Below are 18,006 nucleotides of genomic sequence, written 5' to 3'. Positions count from 1 at the left end.
CTGGGGTGTGTAACAGCCAGAACCTGAACTCTGTGTGTGTGTGTGTGTGTGTGTGTGTGTGTGTGTCATCTGTAGTGAGTGTGGGGACAGGACTCTGTGTATGTGTGTGTGTGTCTGACATCTGTAGTTATTGTGGGGACAGGACTGTGTGTGTGTGTGTGTGTGTGTGTGTGTCGTCTGTAGTGAGTGTGGGGACAGGACTGTGCGCGTGTGTCATCTGTAGTGAGTGTGGGGACAGGACTGTGTGTGTGTGTGTGTGTCATCTGTAGTGAGTGTGGGGACAGGACTCGTGTGTGTGTGTGTGTGTGTCATCTGTAGTGAGTGTGGGGACAGGACTCGTGTGTGTGTGTGTTTGTGTGTGTGTCGTCTGTAGTGAGTGTGGGGACAGGACTGTGTGTGTGTGTGTGTGTCATCTGTAGTGAGTGTGGGGACAGGACTCGTGTGTGTGTGTGTGTTTGTGTGTGTGTCGTCTGTAGTGAGTGTGGGGACAGGACTGTGTGTGTGTGTGTGTGTGTGTGTGTGTGTCATCTGTAGTGAGTGTGGGGACAGGACTGTGTGTGTGTAATATGTAGTGAGTGCAGGGACAGGACTGTGTGTGTGTGTGTGTGTGTGTGTGTGTGTGGCTACAGTAGTGAGACGTAGTGTACATACTGTATATGTTCCTGCTCTCCCTCCCCAGGTGCTGCTGACTGTATCACAGATGACTGTATTGCCCTGTGTAACCTGCTGCACCAGGCCAGCAGTGTTCTGCAGGTGAGGGGGCAATGGGGCACCTCAGCCAGAAGTTAGTATGCACCAGTTTGCTCACTATGGTGATGGCTGTGACCCAGTGGCGTCACAAGGCGGGTGCGGGGGGTGCGGCCCGCACCCGGGTGTGACACCTGGAGGGGGTGACACCAAATGTCAGCTCCTCCGTAGTGACAGGAGCCAGGTGCTGCAGTGTGAAATTCCGCTACAGCACCCGGCTCCTGTCATAGCAGAGGAGCCGACAGCACACTGAGACCGTCTCTGGGGGAAGCCCAGCATCTCCGGAGATGCTGGGCACGCCCCCAGAGTGACGATACCAGTATCCCCGCGAAGCCACGCCCCCTAGCTGTAAGGCCACGCCCCCTTTTGCAGCGATCGCGGCAGTACATCAGGGGTGCGCACCGGGTGTCACCACACCTGGTGACGCCTCTGCTGTGACCTGGCTATTACTGTATGTATGTTCTCCCTGTGTTTGCATGGATGTAGTGCAGGGACATACTGTAAGAGTTAAATTGTGTAGAGGGTGAGACAGGCTCCTGTCACTGAAAGCCACCACCATTTGTGCCACCCCAGCCTCTCACCTCACCGCATGTCACTGCTGAAGCCCTGTGCTGTCTTTTCACTCCCCATCTCTAGCAAACATTCTTACATCTTAGCGCTACTGCTTCCTGCTTTGCCGCGGTAAAGAGGCGAAGCAGGAAGAGTTATACCGGCACGTCATATGCCTTCATAATACATCCCCCTCCCGAGACTGAGAATCGTCTGATGCTCAGATACTGAGTAAAAGATGTAATAAGCCTTGCAGTGTGATACAGTGCCAGCCAATCATCTCCTCTTATTTTACAGGCTGCGTTTATAGTTAGGAGCGTATTGGTTGGTACTTTGTATAACTCCACTGTATCATTTTTTAAGCCTTGAAACATCTCCAAAATCCAAAAAATGTTCCAACCCTTTTATATTTTAACCACTTGCCTGGCATGGTCGCATCAGATGCGACCATGCCAGCAAGTGCTTTATGTGACCTGGTCGCACAGGATGCGACCAGTCAGATACACACTGTTTGCAGCTGCAGGGAAGAGAAACTTCCCTCCACTGCTGCTCTCAGAGGGACTGGAAGGTCCCTCTGCCTCCCCTCCCCCTGCCCAGTGTTTGCCGTGCTGCCGATAATTACTGATCAGTCAGCACGGCAGGTCCCCTAGCCCCCCCCCCAGTGGCTGCAGACAAAAGCAGCCGCTGGGGAAGGGTTATTTAATACCCCGAAGCTCCCCCCTCCCCCTTGTACCTGGTAGCAGCCCTGGGGGTTAAACAGAAAGTCGCAATGTTTTCGATGGCCGCAACGTTCCGATGGTGCCGACCGATGTTCCAATGTTTGGGGGGAAACAAATTTGTTTCCAAATATAAAATAACCATAATAATAGTAAATATATATATATATATATTTTTTAAACTAAAATCGTTTTGGATACAAATACTTCACCTATTTCACTTATAAAAAATCCTGACAAGTTCTGAGCGGTTTTTGGTGAAAAATTGTCAGTTAAGTTATAGTATGACTGGAATTGGAGCCCCTAATCCAGCGGTTCACAAACAAGTCCTCAGGGCAGCCCAACGGTCTAGGTTTTAGGTATATCCATGGCTCAGCAGAGGTGGTTAAATCAAATTGGCTGAGGTAAGTCACCTGTGGCCAAGCATGGATAAACTTAAAACCTGAACCATTGGGGTGCCTTTAGGACTGCAATTGAGAACCTCTGCCCTTATCACACAGGGCCTGAAAACTCCAGTGGGTAGATTTGCTAAGGAGCACGTTGTCAAAGCTTTTGCACACCTCCCAACATGATCTATTCCAGACAAACCGCTCTATTCCTCGATTTCCCTCTTAATTTATGGTTGCCCTCACCTGTGTTGAACTAATTAATAAGAAAGATGTTTCAGCACAGGCGATGGCAATCATACATTAAGAGGCGAGTCCTGGAGCAGAGCATTTTGTCCCTCCTAGAATGGGTCATGTTGGGACGTGTGCTTTTGTGACGCCCTTGCTATAAGAAAAGCCCACTTCAGAGGTCAGCAACAAGGGAAAAGCTGTGCTTAGTGGGAGACTATGCACAGACTCAGGAGACAGTTGGATGCTGCTGCCATCGTGTGGGCAGGAGGGGAAGCCAGCAGCAGTTAAACAGTTTTTTCCCCATTGGACTGACCAATGAGCAGGCTCTGCGGCTGGCCAGCACTCCCCTCCATTATAATGCGAGGTGTCTAATCCCAGTGACCGGAGGCAGTCCTGATTTAGGGAGACACTAATCATATCTGAGGCAGCAATATCATCTGAGAGACAAGCTAGCTTCGGGGACATGCAGAGGTGGAGACATAGCTGACAGATAGGGCAGGTGGTTCAGCGGCGGGGCTGTTGGAAGAAGCTACTATTAAGTGAAAACTCTAGATAACAGGGGCACAGGGATGGAAACTCAGCCAGAGAAATTGATAAAAGCAGCACTGGGGGCAGGGTCTGTTGGGGTGGGTGGGGGGGGGGGGTTGGGTCTGCGGGTTGCAGGATCCCTCCTCATAGTGCCTGATTCTGAGTTGGATGCAGTTGGAGCCATCTGTGCATCTTTGCTGCAATTGCATTTGCGACTTGGGGGTATATTCAATAAGAGTCGGATCATACAACCCCTATTCAATGGACGGCCAAATCCAACTGTCGGATTTGGCCGTACACATGGTCCTGTGCAGCCGCTGCTGTCAGCGGATGCGCTGACAGCAACGGGCAGGGGTTACAGATGGCGGCGGCCGGCATGGGGATTAACGCCGGCGGGCGTGAGCGGGACGGCGGCGGGGGGAGCAGAGATTGGCAGCCGGCGGGAGGAGCTGGCTGCCGGGGGACATGTCTGCGGTGGCGGGAGGTGCTGCAGGGAGAGAGGTGCCTGGCTGGGGGACGGCCAGGCACCTCTCTCCCTGCAGCGCCTACCCTCGCCGCAGACATGTCCCCCCGCAGCCGGCCGCCGATCTCAGCTCCCCCAGCCGCCCACAGTGCCGTCTGTCTCCTCACCTCAATCCGACATGTTTTCAAGTCGGATTGAGTTTGTCGGAAAGGGGGCCAAAACCTGTTGGATTTGGCCCCATTTCCCGAGGAAGCACGCGGATCGGCGGCAACTTGCTATGTACATTGGGGGTAATTCAGGCCTGATCATGGGGGTAATTCTGAGTTGATCGCAGCAGGAACTTTGTTAGCAGTTGGGCAAAACCATGTGCACTGCAGGGGGGACAGATATAACATGTGCATAGAGAGTTAGATTTGAGTGGGGTGCCCCCCCTGCAGTGCACATGGCTTTGCCCAACTGCTAACAAACTTGCTGCTGTGATCAACTCAGAATTACCCCCCATAGCAGCAAATTTGTTAGCAGTTGGGCAAAACCATGGCCCTCATTCCGAGTCGTTCGCTCTGTATTTTTCTTCGCATCGCAGCGTTTTTCTGCTTAGTACGCATGCGCAATGTTCGCACTGCGACTGCGCCAAGTAATTTTGCTATGAAGATAGTATTTTTACTCACGGCTTTTTCTTCGCTCCGGCGATCGTAGTGTGATTGACAGGAAATGGGTGTTACTGGGCGGAAACACGGCGTTTTATGGGCGTGTGGATAAAAACGCTACCGTTTCCGGAAAAAACGCGGGAGTGGCTGGAGAAACGGAGGAGTGTCTGGGCGAAAGCTGGGTGTGTTTGTGACGTCAAACCAGGAACGACAAGCACTGAACTGATTGCAGATGCCGAGTAAGGTTGAAGCTACTCAGAAACTGCTAAGTAGTTTGTAATCTCAATATTGCCAATACATCGTTCGCAATTTTAAGAAGCTAAGATTCACTCCCAGTAGGCGGCGGCTTAGCGTGTGTAACTCTGCTAAAATCGCCTTGCGAGCGAACAACTCGGAATGAGGGCCCATGTGCACTGCAGGTGTGGTAGATACATACTTGCCAACGCTCCCTCATTCTGCAGGAGACTCCCTGAAATAGAAGCAATCTCCCTGACTCCCTGAATAGTCCAGCAATCTCCCTGATTGCACCTTAACCCCATTGTGACGCTGTTCCATTCTTGGGGGGGGGAATGAATCACAGATACATACATTCAAATGGGAACATCAGTGCCATTTCCCTGCATTGGTTATAAGGCACAATGATCCCTATGGCTACATGCATTTTAAATAAAGTTTCTCGTGGCCACTTACAGTATATGGATCCTCTTGTAAAGCACAATACACAAACAAATTCTGCAAAATATGAGTCTTTTCTTCAACAAGTAGATCTTACTAACTTTGGGGCTCATTTACATTTGGATGTAAGTCATTTTTATGACACGCCTCTCAGATGTAGCAGTACACGTCCGCACTGGTAGGTGTTACTTTCACATCTCCCTGAAATGCTTTTTCACAAGTAGGTAAGTATGCTTTAAGTTGGGTTCTGTTGTATAACCTGGGCAGAGTCAAGGTCCGCAGAAGCATGACCGGAACACCAACTGTCAGTGCAGTGCTATACGCTGGAAGTGCAGCTGCACTAAGTGAGTTTAATAATTCCACTCATACTGTACAGTCATTTTGGACGGGTTGGAATTGGGTGACCGGTGGCCGGATCCCGTCTGTCAGAAGGCCAGCGGGGGTGGGGGGCAATAGTCCCTGTTGCTCGGCATGTCAACCGGCGGGCTAGTGAGTGTTCGAGATGCCGGCGCTGGTATTGTGACCGCAGGTCACATAACCGCATCCCTTTTGGACTTGAGCCTGCACACTGCAAGCGTCTGGTTGTTCATTTATTGTTCCTCTCCCTGATGTTAGATGGAGACCATACATACCTCAGTACTTTTCTAGGTCACTAAGCTATACAACAGTGAAAATGCGATATAAATTCATACAGTAGTTTCTGTGTGATGCCAGAACGTACAGACAGACTTAATTTCACTTTCTTTTTGTCTTTGTCTCGATGGTCCATAAACAGTCCCTAGAAGTATAATTCTCAACAACAACAAAAATTGTCTATGTACAGACACAACCCTTACAGTTTTATTATATGTATAGATATTATTGTAGGGTGTCCCTATTTATCTTTGGCTATGTAAGGCTTTGTGTGAATCCAATTTCCACTGTTGTTATGTTGTTTATTACTGTTACAGTGTTTCAGTGATAACCTCATTTAAGGACAAGACAATGAAAAAATCGGCGTAAATCTGTGAAAAGCACAAACATTATCCGATTGGTCTGATTCTTTATATGTTACAGCTGTGTTTTTCAACCACTGTGCCGTGGCACACTAGTGTATCCTGAGCAGTCTCCAGGTGTGCTGCCATAGAAGCACAGCCAGGCCCGTCAGTGTTTTGCCGCTACTGAGGACCTGGAACGATCAATACTGGTGGGTTTAGTGGTTGCAGAGCCAGTTCTGATTTTGGGCCCGGGCAGTGTTGGGCTCTTCTGGCTTTCTCAGATGTGGCTCAGGCGTTACCTATGGAGAAGCTGCGACATGACATCCTAGGACACGCAACTGCACCATGCATCACCATTATATTTGAATGTGCCTTGGCAATATTTCAATCATGTTCAGTGTGCTGCGAGTGGTACAAGGTTGAAAATCTCTGTGCTACAGTGTCATCACCATGTTGTTGTAAAAACGCCCCATTAGCGTCAAAAGACGTGCATTGTTGGAGGGGCTGCTGGAGGAACTCGGCAGGGCCCTCAGTTTGCTACCCCTCCCCAGTATGCCTGTTCTGTAGCCGGTGGCGCCTTCTTCCATCTTCATGAAGATGGTGCTGCACATAGAAAGCAAAGACTCTGGCACTGCTCCTGATTGGATGCTGGTCTGCGGGCTCTGATTGGCTCACGAAACGGCGCCTGATTTAAGATACCTGCGCCGCTGCCAGAGACCAGACTGAGAGGCGCGCGCTGCCCCCTCCTGCCCTCGCTGCAAGCAATGTGGTCAGGCCGCAAAAGGACCCCTGCCTGTGGGCCGCAAGAGGATGCGGTAGGGGCCGAGAGTTTAACACCCCTGCCCTAGAGTATCAGAATTTGTTTGACGGCGCCCCTAGACCAAAGTTTCTTAGTGAGAAATTCAGAAAAAAATATATAATGAAGTAAATTGTGTTTATAATATCTCATCCTTAGGTTCAGTTATGTGGTGAAGGACTGGTTTTGCCAATTAAATTCAGTATAAATAACTTAAATTGGTCGTGGACCACCAAACTACGGCACCACTGCAAGGCCCCCCTCCCCCTTTCCCGAGGCACCCCAGGGTGTCACGGCCCCCAGTTTGGAAACTACTGCCATAAAATACATTTTGTTTTTAAACTACATATAATACACCTTAGATATCAGTTCCTATAAGGTTTTAAGTCCTTATATACAGTAAACTACACATATTTGAAAATCCTACAACAGGCACAAGTAATCATTCAGATGCGATGGGTATGGTTGACCAGCGGCCGGGATCTCCACGCTGCATGCTCTGTGGCTTGCTGCGCTCGCCACAGGTTCTATTCCCACTCTATGGATATCATGGACACCAACTAGTGGGAATAGTCCTCGGCCCCCTGCCGGCATTCTGGTGGCCGGGATCCCGGTGACGGTATGCTGACTGCTGGGATGGTGACTACATCCCATTTAGATGACTATGTGGGAGTTTTATCATTATTATCCTATTTGTATGTAAAATGTTGAAAGGGGAGAGCGCTACTGAGCAGGAGGCTTCACTCCCTGTACCAAGATGGCTGCTGACCTAAATACTGCACATAAGTGCGGCGCCATCTTGTCAATGTCTTAGAGCATCACAATGGGAGACAGTAGTTTTTCACTTAACTCCTCAGAGACCTGAGATTATCAGAGATCCACAACATTTCCAGTGATCCTGCACTGCTACCTGTTGCATACACTCATCAGCTGGGGAGCCGAATGACACCCCACTCGTCTCAGCCTCCGCTTAGTGAGAACCAGCGTGTAACAGTGATTCTTATATATATTTTATGAAATTCACAATATGAGCTTACCATCTTCGGAGTGTTGGAGAATTATTATACATTTGAATTTTTTATTTTTTGGTCAGATATATATATATTTTTTTAATTATTTCAAAATGTAACTGGACCCTCTTTTGTTATTTTCTCCTCAGCTCACTTTAAAATAGTTATAAAGGAGAAAATTATCTAAAAGCAATTATAGAGTAAGACCATTTTCCTTACTTTGTAAGCTGCAAATTAGGTGTCCTGTTAGTTGCTTTTCATTTTACCCTTGTATGCCTTACTGCCATGTTTTACTTATCGCACGGTGTAACCTATGTAGTGCACCCAACATGGCTGCCTCCCTTGGTACTCTCTTGTGTAGAATAAACAATGCATGGTTCTGAACTCTCCTAATATTTCTCTTACGTCCTAGAGGATGCTGGGGACTCCAAAAGGACCATGGGGTATAGACTGATCCGCAGGAGCCTGGGCACACTATAAAGACTTAAACTGGGTGTGAACTGGCTCCTCCCTCTATGCCCCTCCTCCAGACCTCAGTTAGACTTTGTGCCCAGGAGTGAATGGACACACACTAGGGGAGCTCTACTGAGTTTCTCTGGAAAGACTTTATGTTAGGTTTTTTATTTTCAGGGAGACCTGCTGGCTACAGGCTCCCTGCATCGTGGGAGTGAGGGGAGAGAAGTCAGACCTACCTCTTCTGAGTTCAAAGGCTCTGCTTCTTAGGCTACTGGACACCATTAGCTCCAGAGGGTTAGATCACTTGGTTCGCCTAGCTGCTTGTTCCCGGAGCCGCGCCGTCACCCCCCTCACAGAAGCCAGAAGACAGAAGCCGGGTGAGTATTAGAAGAACAGAAGACTTCAGTGACGTCAGAAGACTTCAGTAACGGAGGTAACACGCAGCGGTCGCACTGCGCTCCATGCTCCCACACACCAACGCACTCACAGGGTGCAGGGCGCTGGGGGGGGAGCGCCCTGGCCAGCAAGTTACTGAGGGTTTTTTAGGCTGGCTTAAGTTGTTATTCGGTGTCCGCTACCCCCGCCAGCATATCACAGCGGTCCCGCCATTGCTCCTACACACCAACGGCTGGTATCGGGTGCAGGGCGCAGGGGGGGGGCGCCCTGGGCAGTAAGTTTTACATTGTTTTTGACTCTCCCAGGCAATATATACAGTGTGTACCCACTGTATATGGTCCCCTGCCTGCATACAAAGGTTACATTATTAGCGGGCTACCGCACGCCGATAAGGGGCGGGGCTTAGCCCTCACAACAGGTTACAGTGCCATTTTTTCTCAATGTCCCCGCCAAAACAGGTGTACAGCACAAACAAGGGGTGGCACATACTGTTAGTGTTATGTGGAGGAATGTATAACACTATTTGATTTGGAAAGGGGCATGTAATCATGGTTGCGTATATTCTCTGTGTGCTCCCTGTCAGATATACACTTGTGTCGACATGTGTGAATGTTCTGTCACAAATGCCTCTGGGGTTCACTGTCGGCATTGCCGACGCCTGTTTGGTACTTGATACAGTAGATACTGAGTCAACAGGTCGGTAGTGATATGCTTGTTAATAGTAAACACGGTATGGGAGACACAGAAGTATGGGGGTGACCCTGTCGGCACCTACTGTTATTACAGAGTGTAAATTGACATGCTGTAACTAACTTATGCCTGTATATATATATTTATATGTATTTGTCTGGCTCGGTTCCATGAGCCTGTAGCTCGAGCACAGACATGGTAATATTTATGGGGGAGTGATATTAAAATTCTAATTCCCTCGGACCCCTCGGGGTCGCAAGAATGTTATTTTGCCTGGTTACTACTCCCAGCTGTCGACGAATACTAGGTTTTCTGTCGACTATAATGTTTCCTGGTAGATCCACAACTGGGGCATTCAGTACAAGGTCATACACATTCAGAACATTAATGTCACTAGGGTCCCGAAGGCTCCGAAAAATCCGCTTATATGCATGTTATATGTATATATAGGTAGGATATGTGTGTATTACAATATGTATATTCATCTTATGATTTATAATGAATGCTGAAGTAATAGTATTCCTTCTCATGTGCTGGTCGCTCTGTGGATAAAGCTCTAGGTCGGCCGTGACGAGTGGGTCTCACATCCTCTCAAGGAGTCCGAATGTTTATTCTTTTCCCGCGGCGGAGAGAATACTGTGAACGTCAACTCCTGGTCGATACGGGGTCCTGTCACAAGGGATCGGATACAGGAAGCTAAGTGATATTTTATTTCTAATTCTTTGGACTTATTTGCATTACATGCACATGAGGGAGTGTTTATATTCGGAAGGACATCCAATGAAGTATCCTACAGAGATAGGGGATGTTCCTTATGTTGTGTCTTCTCTATACATTGCGGCTGGCGGCCGTGCGTATACAGGAGGTGGCCGGGGGAATGTTGAGGCTGACTCCGAGAGATACTGGAGTTTTTCCCTTGGGCGGTGTGCCTCTGTTTGGGGATGCATTAGTTTAGTCAATCTCGGCGGATACTGCTGGTAAATCTACCTTCGTGAGTTAGATTCCCTCATAACGGTTGGTGACACATTCCTTGGTGGGATGCAGTAGCTTTAACTAGTTCGATACTGTTCTTTTTTCCTTTTCTGTGCAGATGGAAGGTGAAAAGGTAAGAGTTCTGCAGCCTTGTTAGGTTCGGAGAAGTGGATGTCGTTTTCTGTTTCTACCACATCCACCACATGGTGCTGAGTCTACCTGACTGGACCCCACTCCGGTGGGGACTCGTCTACTACTTTTCAGTTAGTCCCGGAAGAGACCAGGACCCGTGAATTAATTATACAATCCAGAGGGGGACAGTCTGGAGTTACAGATGTTTCCCCTCACTGGTTTTCGAATAGATCTTGCCGTTTCCCCTCTGGAAGGGGAGGTAGTACGCGACGCCATACCAGAGGACGTCAGGTTCAGGGCATTGTCCTGCTGTCCCCTGTTTAAAAAAAAAAACAAAAAAACGGAGAAGTTTTAATGCGTTGTTGTCCGCATTCAGATTACCTGGCTAGATATCCAGGATTGTATTTGCCAATTCACCGGAGTGATGGCAATATGAGGGTTTCTTTCACTAATAAGAGCCATTGTTATTCTGTACTGAGACGCTCTCCTGATTAAGGCAAGGTCAAGAAACAAGTGGTGCATAGCGATGTTTCTCTCGGACTGTTCTTCAACACATGGAATAGCTGTTGTTCCCAACGACGCAGATGTCGGGGGTGGGTATCAGAGTAGATACTGCACGGTTGAGGTTCTGGGTTTTTCCTGTGGCAAGAGGTCTGAGGGTCCGGAGTCGGATCAGATTTGCAGTGACAATCCATCACTATGTTCCGTTATGAAGCGGATGGGTGTGGCCTAAGAGGCCTTTTCGGTGAGCGTGTCAAATGCCAGATTGGTTTCAAGGGACTGGTTGGAAATGTGGTCCGGGTCTCACCTGCACATGCACCGGAATATGAGTCTAATAGCCAAGACATCGCCCCTGTGGTGTCTGCTCGGTTCTCACCTTCTAGAGGGACGAAGTTCGGGATCCAAGATTAGATCCTGGTGTTCATGCATGCAGATCTCCGAGGCTGGGGATTAGTCCTTGCAAGGGACGTATTTCCGGAGGAAAAGGTCAAGCTGGGAAGCTTGTCTGTAATATGCTTTCTTGAATTAGGTACTATTTTTGACGAACATATTATTCGTGGTCTGCCCGTGTTAGTTCTATCGAACGACTTGACAGCAGTGGAGTAAGTAAGCCGCTAGGGCGGAACAAGGAGCAAGACGCCAATGGCAGAGGATGCAAAAGTTTGCCGCTGAATGGAAAGACTGGTAAACGCTATATTAGCGGTTTTTGCTCCGGAGGTAAACAACTGAGAGTTAGATTTCCTCTGCAGAAAAAGATCTCCTTCTGGGAGAAATACAGTCGTCATCGAGAAGTTTCAACAGAAGTTACAAGTCTTTGAGGAGTACCTCAATTGGACATGTTGGCATCTTGCCTCAATGAGAGGCCTCAGGGATATTGTTCCAGGTCAAGGGACACTCAAGCTATGGCAGTGGACGCCCTCGTTGACACCTTGGGCGTTTAAGTCGGTCTGTGTGTCTCCTCCGTTTTTCGCTTTTTCTGAAAGTAATAACTGTAAGAAGAACAATGGTTCAGGAGATCCTCGTTGTTCCGGTTTAGCCAAGAAGGGCTTGGTTTCCAGGTTTTCATGATTACTCATAGAAGATTCCTGGCCGCTTCTTTTACGTGAGGAACTGTTACAAAGATCCGGGCGTATATTAAAACTTACCGTGGCTGCGTTTGAAGGCGTGGCATTTGAATGCCGTATCCTAGCCAGACAGGGTATTCCCAGTGAAGTCGTTTCCACACTTCTTCTGGCTAGAAACGAAGTAACGGCAAAGCCTTACCACCGTAGTTGGCGTAAAGCTATGTCTTGGTGTGCATCCAAGAAGGCTCCTACGGAAGATTTTCAGCTGGGTCGTTCTTCTCCATTCCCTGCAAGAAGTTGGGGATGCAGGCCTAAAGTTAGGCTCCATTTCAGTGCAGTCTTGGCCTTATACATTTTCTTAAAAGACTTGGCCAGCTTTCGGGAAGTTGGGATTTTCGTGAAAGGAGTACTGCACATCCTATCTCCGTTTGTGCCCCATTGGCACTGTGAGACCCTGACGTGGTGTTGCGTTTTCTTGTGTCACAATGGCCCTCATTCCGAGTCGTTCGCTCGGTAATTTTCATCACATCGCAGTGAAATTCCGCTTAGTACGCATGCGCAATAATCGCACTGCGACTGCGCCAAGTAATTTTACAATGAAGATAGTATTTTTACTCACTGCTTTTTCTTCGCTCCGGCGATCGTAGTGTGATTGACAGGAAATGGGTGTTACTGGGCGGAAACACGGCGTTTTCGGGGCGTGTGGATAAAAACGCTACCGTTTCCGGAAAAAACGCAGGAGTGGCCGGAGAAACGGGGGAGTGTCTGGGCGAACGCTGGGTGTGTTTATGACGTCAAACCAGGAACGACAAGCACTGAACTGATCGCAGATGCCGAGTAAGTCTGAAGCTACTCTGAAACTGCTAAGTAGTTTGTAATCGCAATATTGCGAATACATCGGTCGCAATTTTAAGAAGCTAAGATACACTCCCAGTAGGCGTAGGCTTAGCCTGAGCAACTCTGCTAAATTCGCCTTGCGAGCGATCAACTCGGAATGAGGGCCAATGTTTGGAACCTTTCTGAAAGGTTGTGTTAAAAATTCTCTCTTGAAGAGTGGTTATGCTGCTGGCTTTGGCGTCCGCAAGGCGGGTGTTGAAAGTAGTGGCTTTGTCTCACAAGAGCCCTGTTGGATCTTGCATGTGGATAGAGTGGTATTGAGAACTCGGATAATAGTTCAGCAAAGAAGGTGGTTCTGTGTTTTGCAGAAACCAGCCTATTGTGATGTCTGTGGTTACTTAAACATTGGCTGATTAAAGTACTCTCGATGTAGTCGGGGCTTTGACGAATTTGTCGCCTTTTTGGCTCAGGTTGGGGAAACAGAGGCTCTGTTTGTCCGTATGCTCCCAGCATGGTTGGGGCACCTGGGTCTATGTAGTCTGTTATACGCTGGATCTGTGATTCGATTCGGCGTGATAGTTCTACGGCTGGATTGCCGTTACCGTTGTTGGTGGAGACCCATTCTAATAGAAAGATGGGCTCTTCTTGGGCGGATGCCGAGCAGCTACTTGGTCGGGCTCAAACACTTTTACAAGTTTGATACCCTGGCTGAAGAGGACCTCATGTTTGCTAAATCGGTGCTGCAGTCGTCCGCACTCTCCCGCCCGTTCTGGAGCTTTGGTATAGACCCCATTGTCCTTTTGGAGTCCCCAGCATCCTCTAGGACGTAAGAGAAAATAGGTAAATCCTTTTCTCCTAGTCCGTAGCGGATGCTGGGCGCCCGTTTTGTAGAAGGGAGGGGAGGCTGTGTAAAGGCTGTGTGTCACCTATTAAGGGACACAGTCAGCGTTGGTCTGGGGTCTCCCTATACCTATAGTAGCGTTGTGTGTGTGGGTTGGCTCCAATCTCTGTGTCTCTCTGCCATTCTTGGAAACTCTGTCTACCCAGTACCCTGCGTGTTTGTGGGGTGTTTGGTGTGTATGTGATGACATGTCTACTGACACTGTTTCATATGCTGCAGAGGATTTATCTTCCCAGGAAGACTCCATACCATGTAATCAGGATTGCATTGTTGTAGCGCATATCCCAGCTAGAGAGCCAGAATGGTTAGTCTCTCTGAGGGGGACTATTTCTCAGATTTCTGATAGGGTTGCTAGGACTGGGCATGCCACTCAAGTTCTGTAATTCTCTATGGTTGTATGGTCTGATACTGCTTCCTTGGGGTCCCCTGCGGTACATTCTCACAAACGTGCACTTACCATACTTACGCAGGATGACACTGACACCGATTCTGACACTGCAGATGGTGACGGGGATGTGTCGAGGGGGACGGCATCGCTTGCTATGGGGGTACAGTTGATGATTGAAGCTGTAAGGGATGTGTTACACAATGCTGACACAGCTCCTGAGCAGGTGGGGGAGGCCTTTTTCACAGACAGTAAAAAGCCCCCCCTCACCTTCCCGGCTTCCAAAGAATTGAATGCTATCTTTGAAAAAGCATGGGAAAATCCGGAAAAGAAATTCCAGATCCCTAAGAGGGTCTTAGTTACTTTTCCCTTCCCAGAAGAAAATAGAAAAAAGTGGGAGTCTCCGCCGATAGTTGATGCCTCTGTCTCTAGGTTGTCCAAACAGGTGGAATTTCCAGTCCCTGGATCTACCGCGTTGAAAGACCCGGCGGATCGCAAGGTGGATGCTACGCTAAAATCCCATTTACACGGCTTCAGGGGCCATACTGCGGCCTACTATAGCCTGTGCTTGGATTGCAAAAGCTATTGCCAGTTGGTCAATCACTCTGCAGGAGGAATCGACTACGATGGATAAAGGCGACGTTGATTTATTTTTACGCCATATTCAGGATTCTGCAGAGTTCCTGGTAGATTCCATGAAAGACCTGGGTTCCATGGCTGCGGGGATCTCCTCCATGTCCGTCTTGGCTCGCAGAGGTCTCTGGCTGCGCCAATGGTCTGCGGACGCAGAATCCATGAAAAGCATGGAGGGTCTACCCTATACAGGTCAGGCTCTCTTTAGGGAGGTGCTAGATGCGTGGATTGCCACGGCTACAGCGGGTAAGTTTCCTTTTCTCCCCTCAGCTGCACCAGCTACGAAGAAGCTTTTTACACCAGCCACGTCACTGTCCTTTCGGCCCGCGAGACCTAGAAAGAACAAGCCTTCGAACACCTCCTTCAGAGGTGATCGTGCTAAAGGAAAGAAGCCTGCTCCCGCTGGCTCCCAGAACCAGAAGCCCGCTTGTGATACCCCAAAGTCCTCCGCATTACGGTGGACAGCTAGGCCTGGAGGAAGGTCAGGTGGTGGCAAGACTCCGGCAGTTCAGCCATGTCTGGGTGTCGTCGGGCCTGGACCCCTGGGTACTGGATATTGTGTCCAGGGGGTACTGGCTGGAGCTTCAAGATCTCCCACCTCACCGTTTCTTCAGGTCAGGCTTGCCAGCTCTGCTGGCAGACAGAACAATTCTTCTGGACGCTATCCAAAAATTGGTGGTGTCCAGGGTCATTGTTCCAGTTCCGCTTCATCAGTGGAACAAAGGTTACTATTCGAACCTTTTCATGGTACCGAAGCCGGATGGTTCGGTACGGCCAATTCTGAACTTAAAATCTTTGAACCCCTACCTCAGGGAATTCAAATTCAAAATGGAGTCTCTGAGAGCTGTCATCTCAGGTCTGACGGAGGGGGAGTTCCTAGTGTCCCTGGACATCAAGGATGCGTACCTCCATATTCCCATCTGGTCTCCGCATCAGGCATACCTCCGGTTTGCACTACTGGAGATCACTATCAGTTTCAGGCGCTGCCGTTTGGCCTCTCAACAGCACCGAGGGTCTTCACCAAGGTGATGGCAGAGATGATGGTTCTCCTGCGCAAGCAAGGGGTGAACATAATTCCGTATCTGGATGATCTCCTGATCAAGGCGTCGTCCAGGGAGAAGTTGTTGCGATCCATTGCTCTCACGACACATCTGCTCAAGGAGCACATGGATCCTGAACCTTCCGAAGTCTCCCCTGGAGCCGACAAGGAGGCTGTCTTTCCTGGGAATGATCCTAGACACGGAAGTGCAGAGGGTGTTTCTGCTGGTGGAGAAAGCATTGGTGATTCAATCAATGGTCCGGGATGCCCGGGTTTTGGTTCATCAGTGCATCCGCCTTCTGGGGAAGATGGTTGCCTCCTACGAGGCTCTACAATATGGAAGGTTTCATGCTCGATCCTTTCAGCTGGATCTCTTGGACCAGTGGTCGGGATCTCACCTACACATGCCCCAGAGGATCCGTCTGTCTCCGAAAGCCAGGATTTCGCTCCTCTGGTGGATACAACTGCCTCACCTTCTGGAAGGCCGAAGGTTCGGAGTTCAGGACTGGATCCTTCTAACCACAGATGCAAGTCTAAGAGGTTGGGGAGCAGTCGCTCAGGGGGAAACCTTCCAAGGACGGTGGTCGGATCAAGAATCCCTTCTCCCGATAAACATTCTGGAGCTAAGAGCCGTGTACAACGGCCTTCTGCAAGCAGCACACCTTCTACAGGATCGGGCTGTTCAGGTGCAGTCGGACAATGTGACCACAGTGGTTTACATAAACCGACAAGGCGGAACGAAGAGCAGGGCTGCCATGTCAGAGGTGTCAAATATCCTCCTCTGGGCAGAAAGACACGCGGTGGCGATGTCAGCAATCTTCATTCCGGGTGTAGACAAATGGGAAGCAGACTTCCTCAGCAGACACAATCTCCATCCAGGAGAGTGGGGCCTCCATCCGGAGGTGTTCGAGGAGGTAAACGGTTAGTGGGGGGTTCCTCACATAGACATGATGGCCTCCCGCCTCAACAAGAAGCTGCGGAGGTACTGTTCCAGGTCAAGAGACCCACAGGTAGTGGCGGTGGACGCACTGGTAACACCGTGGGTGTTCCCGTCAGTGTATGTGTTCCCTCCACTTCCTCTGATACCAAAAGTTCTTCAACTGGTAAGAAGAACAAAGGTTCTGGCAATCCTCATTGCTCCGGACTGGCCAAGGAGGGCTTGGTACGCGGATCTACTGGATCTTCTGCTGGAAGATCCAAGGCCGTTACCTCTTCGGGAGGATCTGCTACTGCAGGGGCCGTTCGCTTATCAAGACTTACCACTGCTACGTTTGACGGCATGGTGGTTGAATGCCAGATCTTTGCTCGGAAGGGTATCCCGAGTGATGTCATTCCTACCCTGATGCAGGCTAGGAAGGGGGTAACGTCTAAACATTACCATCGCATTTGGAAAAAATATGTTTCTTGGTGTGAGTCTAAGAAGTTTCCTGCGGTGGAGTTTCAACTTGGACGTTATCTCCTTTTTCCTGCAAGCAGGAGTGGATATGGGACTGAGATTGGGCTCCATCATGGTCCAGATCTCTGCTTTGTCCATCTTCTTCCAAAAACAATTGGCTGTCCTCCCTGAGGTCCAGACCTTTTTGAAAGGGGTTCTGCACATCCAACCTCCCATTGTGGCGCCAACGGAACCTTGGGATCTTGATGTGGTGTTGCAGTTCCTGCAGTCTGCTTGGTTTGAGCCTCTACAGGAGGTTGATCTCAAGTTTCTCACGTGGAAGGCGGTCACTTTGTTGGCCTTGGCTTCTGCACGTCGCGTGTCGGAATTGGGGGCTTTATCTTGTAAAAGCCCCTATCTGATCTTCCATGAAGAATGGGCGGAACTTAGGACTCGTCCACAGTTCCTGCCTAAGGTTGTATCGGCTTTCCATATCAACCAACCTATTGTGGTGCCAGTGGCTACTGACTCCTCAATTGCTTCAAAGGCCTTGGATGTAGTTAGGACTTTGAAGATTTATGTGCAGAGGACGGCTCGTCATAGAAAAAGTGACTCTCTATTTGTCCTCTATGATCCCAAGATAATTGGGTGTCCTGCTTCTAAGCAGTCGATTTCGCGCTGGATCAGGTTCACTATCCAGCATGCTTATTCCACGAGCAGCTACTTGGTCTGGGTCGAACACGTTTGCCAAGTTTTACAAGTTCGACACTTTGGCCTCTGATGACCTCAAGTTTGGTCAAGCAGTGTTGCAGGAGCCTCCGCGCTCTCCCTCCCGTACTGGGAGCTTTGGTACATCCCCATGGTACTAATATGGACCCCAGCATCCTCTAGGACGTAAGA

The 18,006-nt window shown here is 49.3% G+C and overlaps 1 protein-coding gene across 2 annotated transcripts in view; it reads right to left on the bottom strand.

Annotated features, from left to right (window-relative positions):
- The window catches only part of RGS7BP (regulator of G protein signaling 7 binding protein), a 180,518-nt gene that overhangs the window by 50,594 nt on the left and 111,918 nt on the right, over positions 1-18,006 (bottom strand). The window lies entirely within an intron of this gene.

The sequence above is a fragment of the Pseudophryne corroboree genome, chromosome 1 (assembly GCF_028390025.1).
Source record: "Pseudophryne corroboree isolate aPseCor3 chromosome 1, aPseCor3.hap2, whole genome shotgun sequence".
NCBI lineage: Eukaryota > Metazoa > Chordata > Amphibia > Anura > Myobatrachidae > Pseudophryne > Pseudophryne corroboree.
This window is presented reverse-complemented; position numbering and strand designations above follow the sequence as displayed.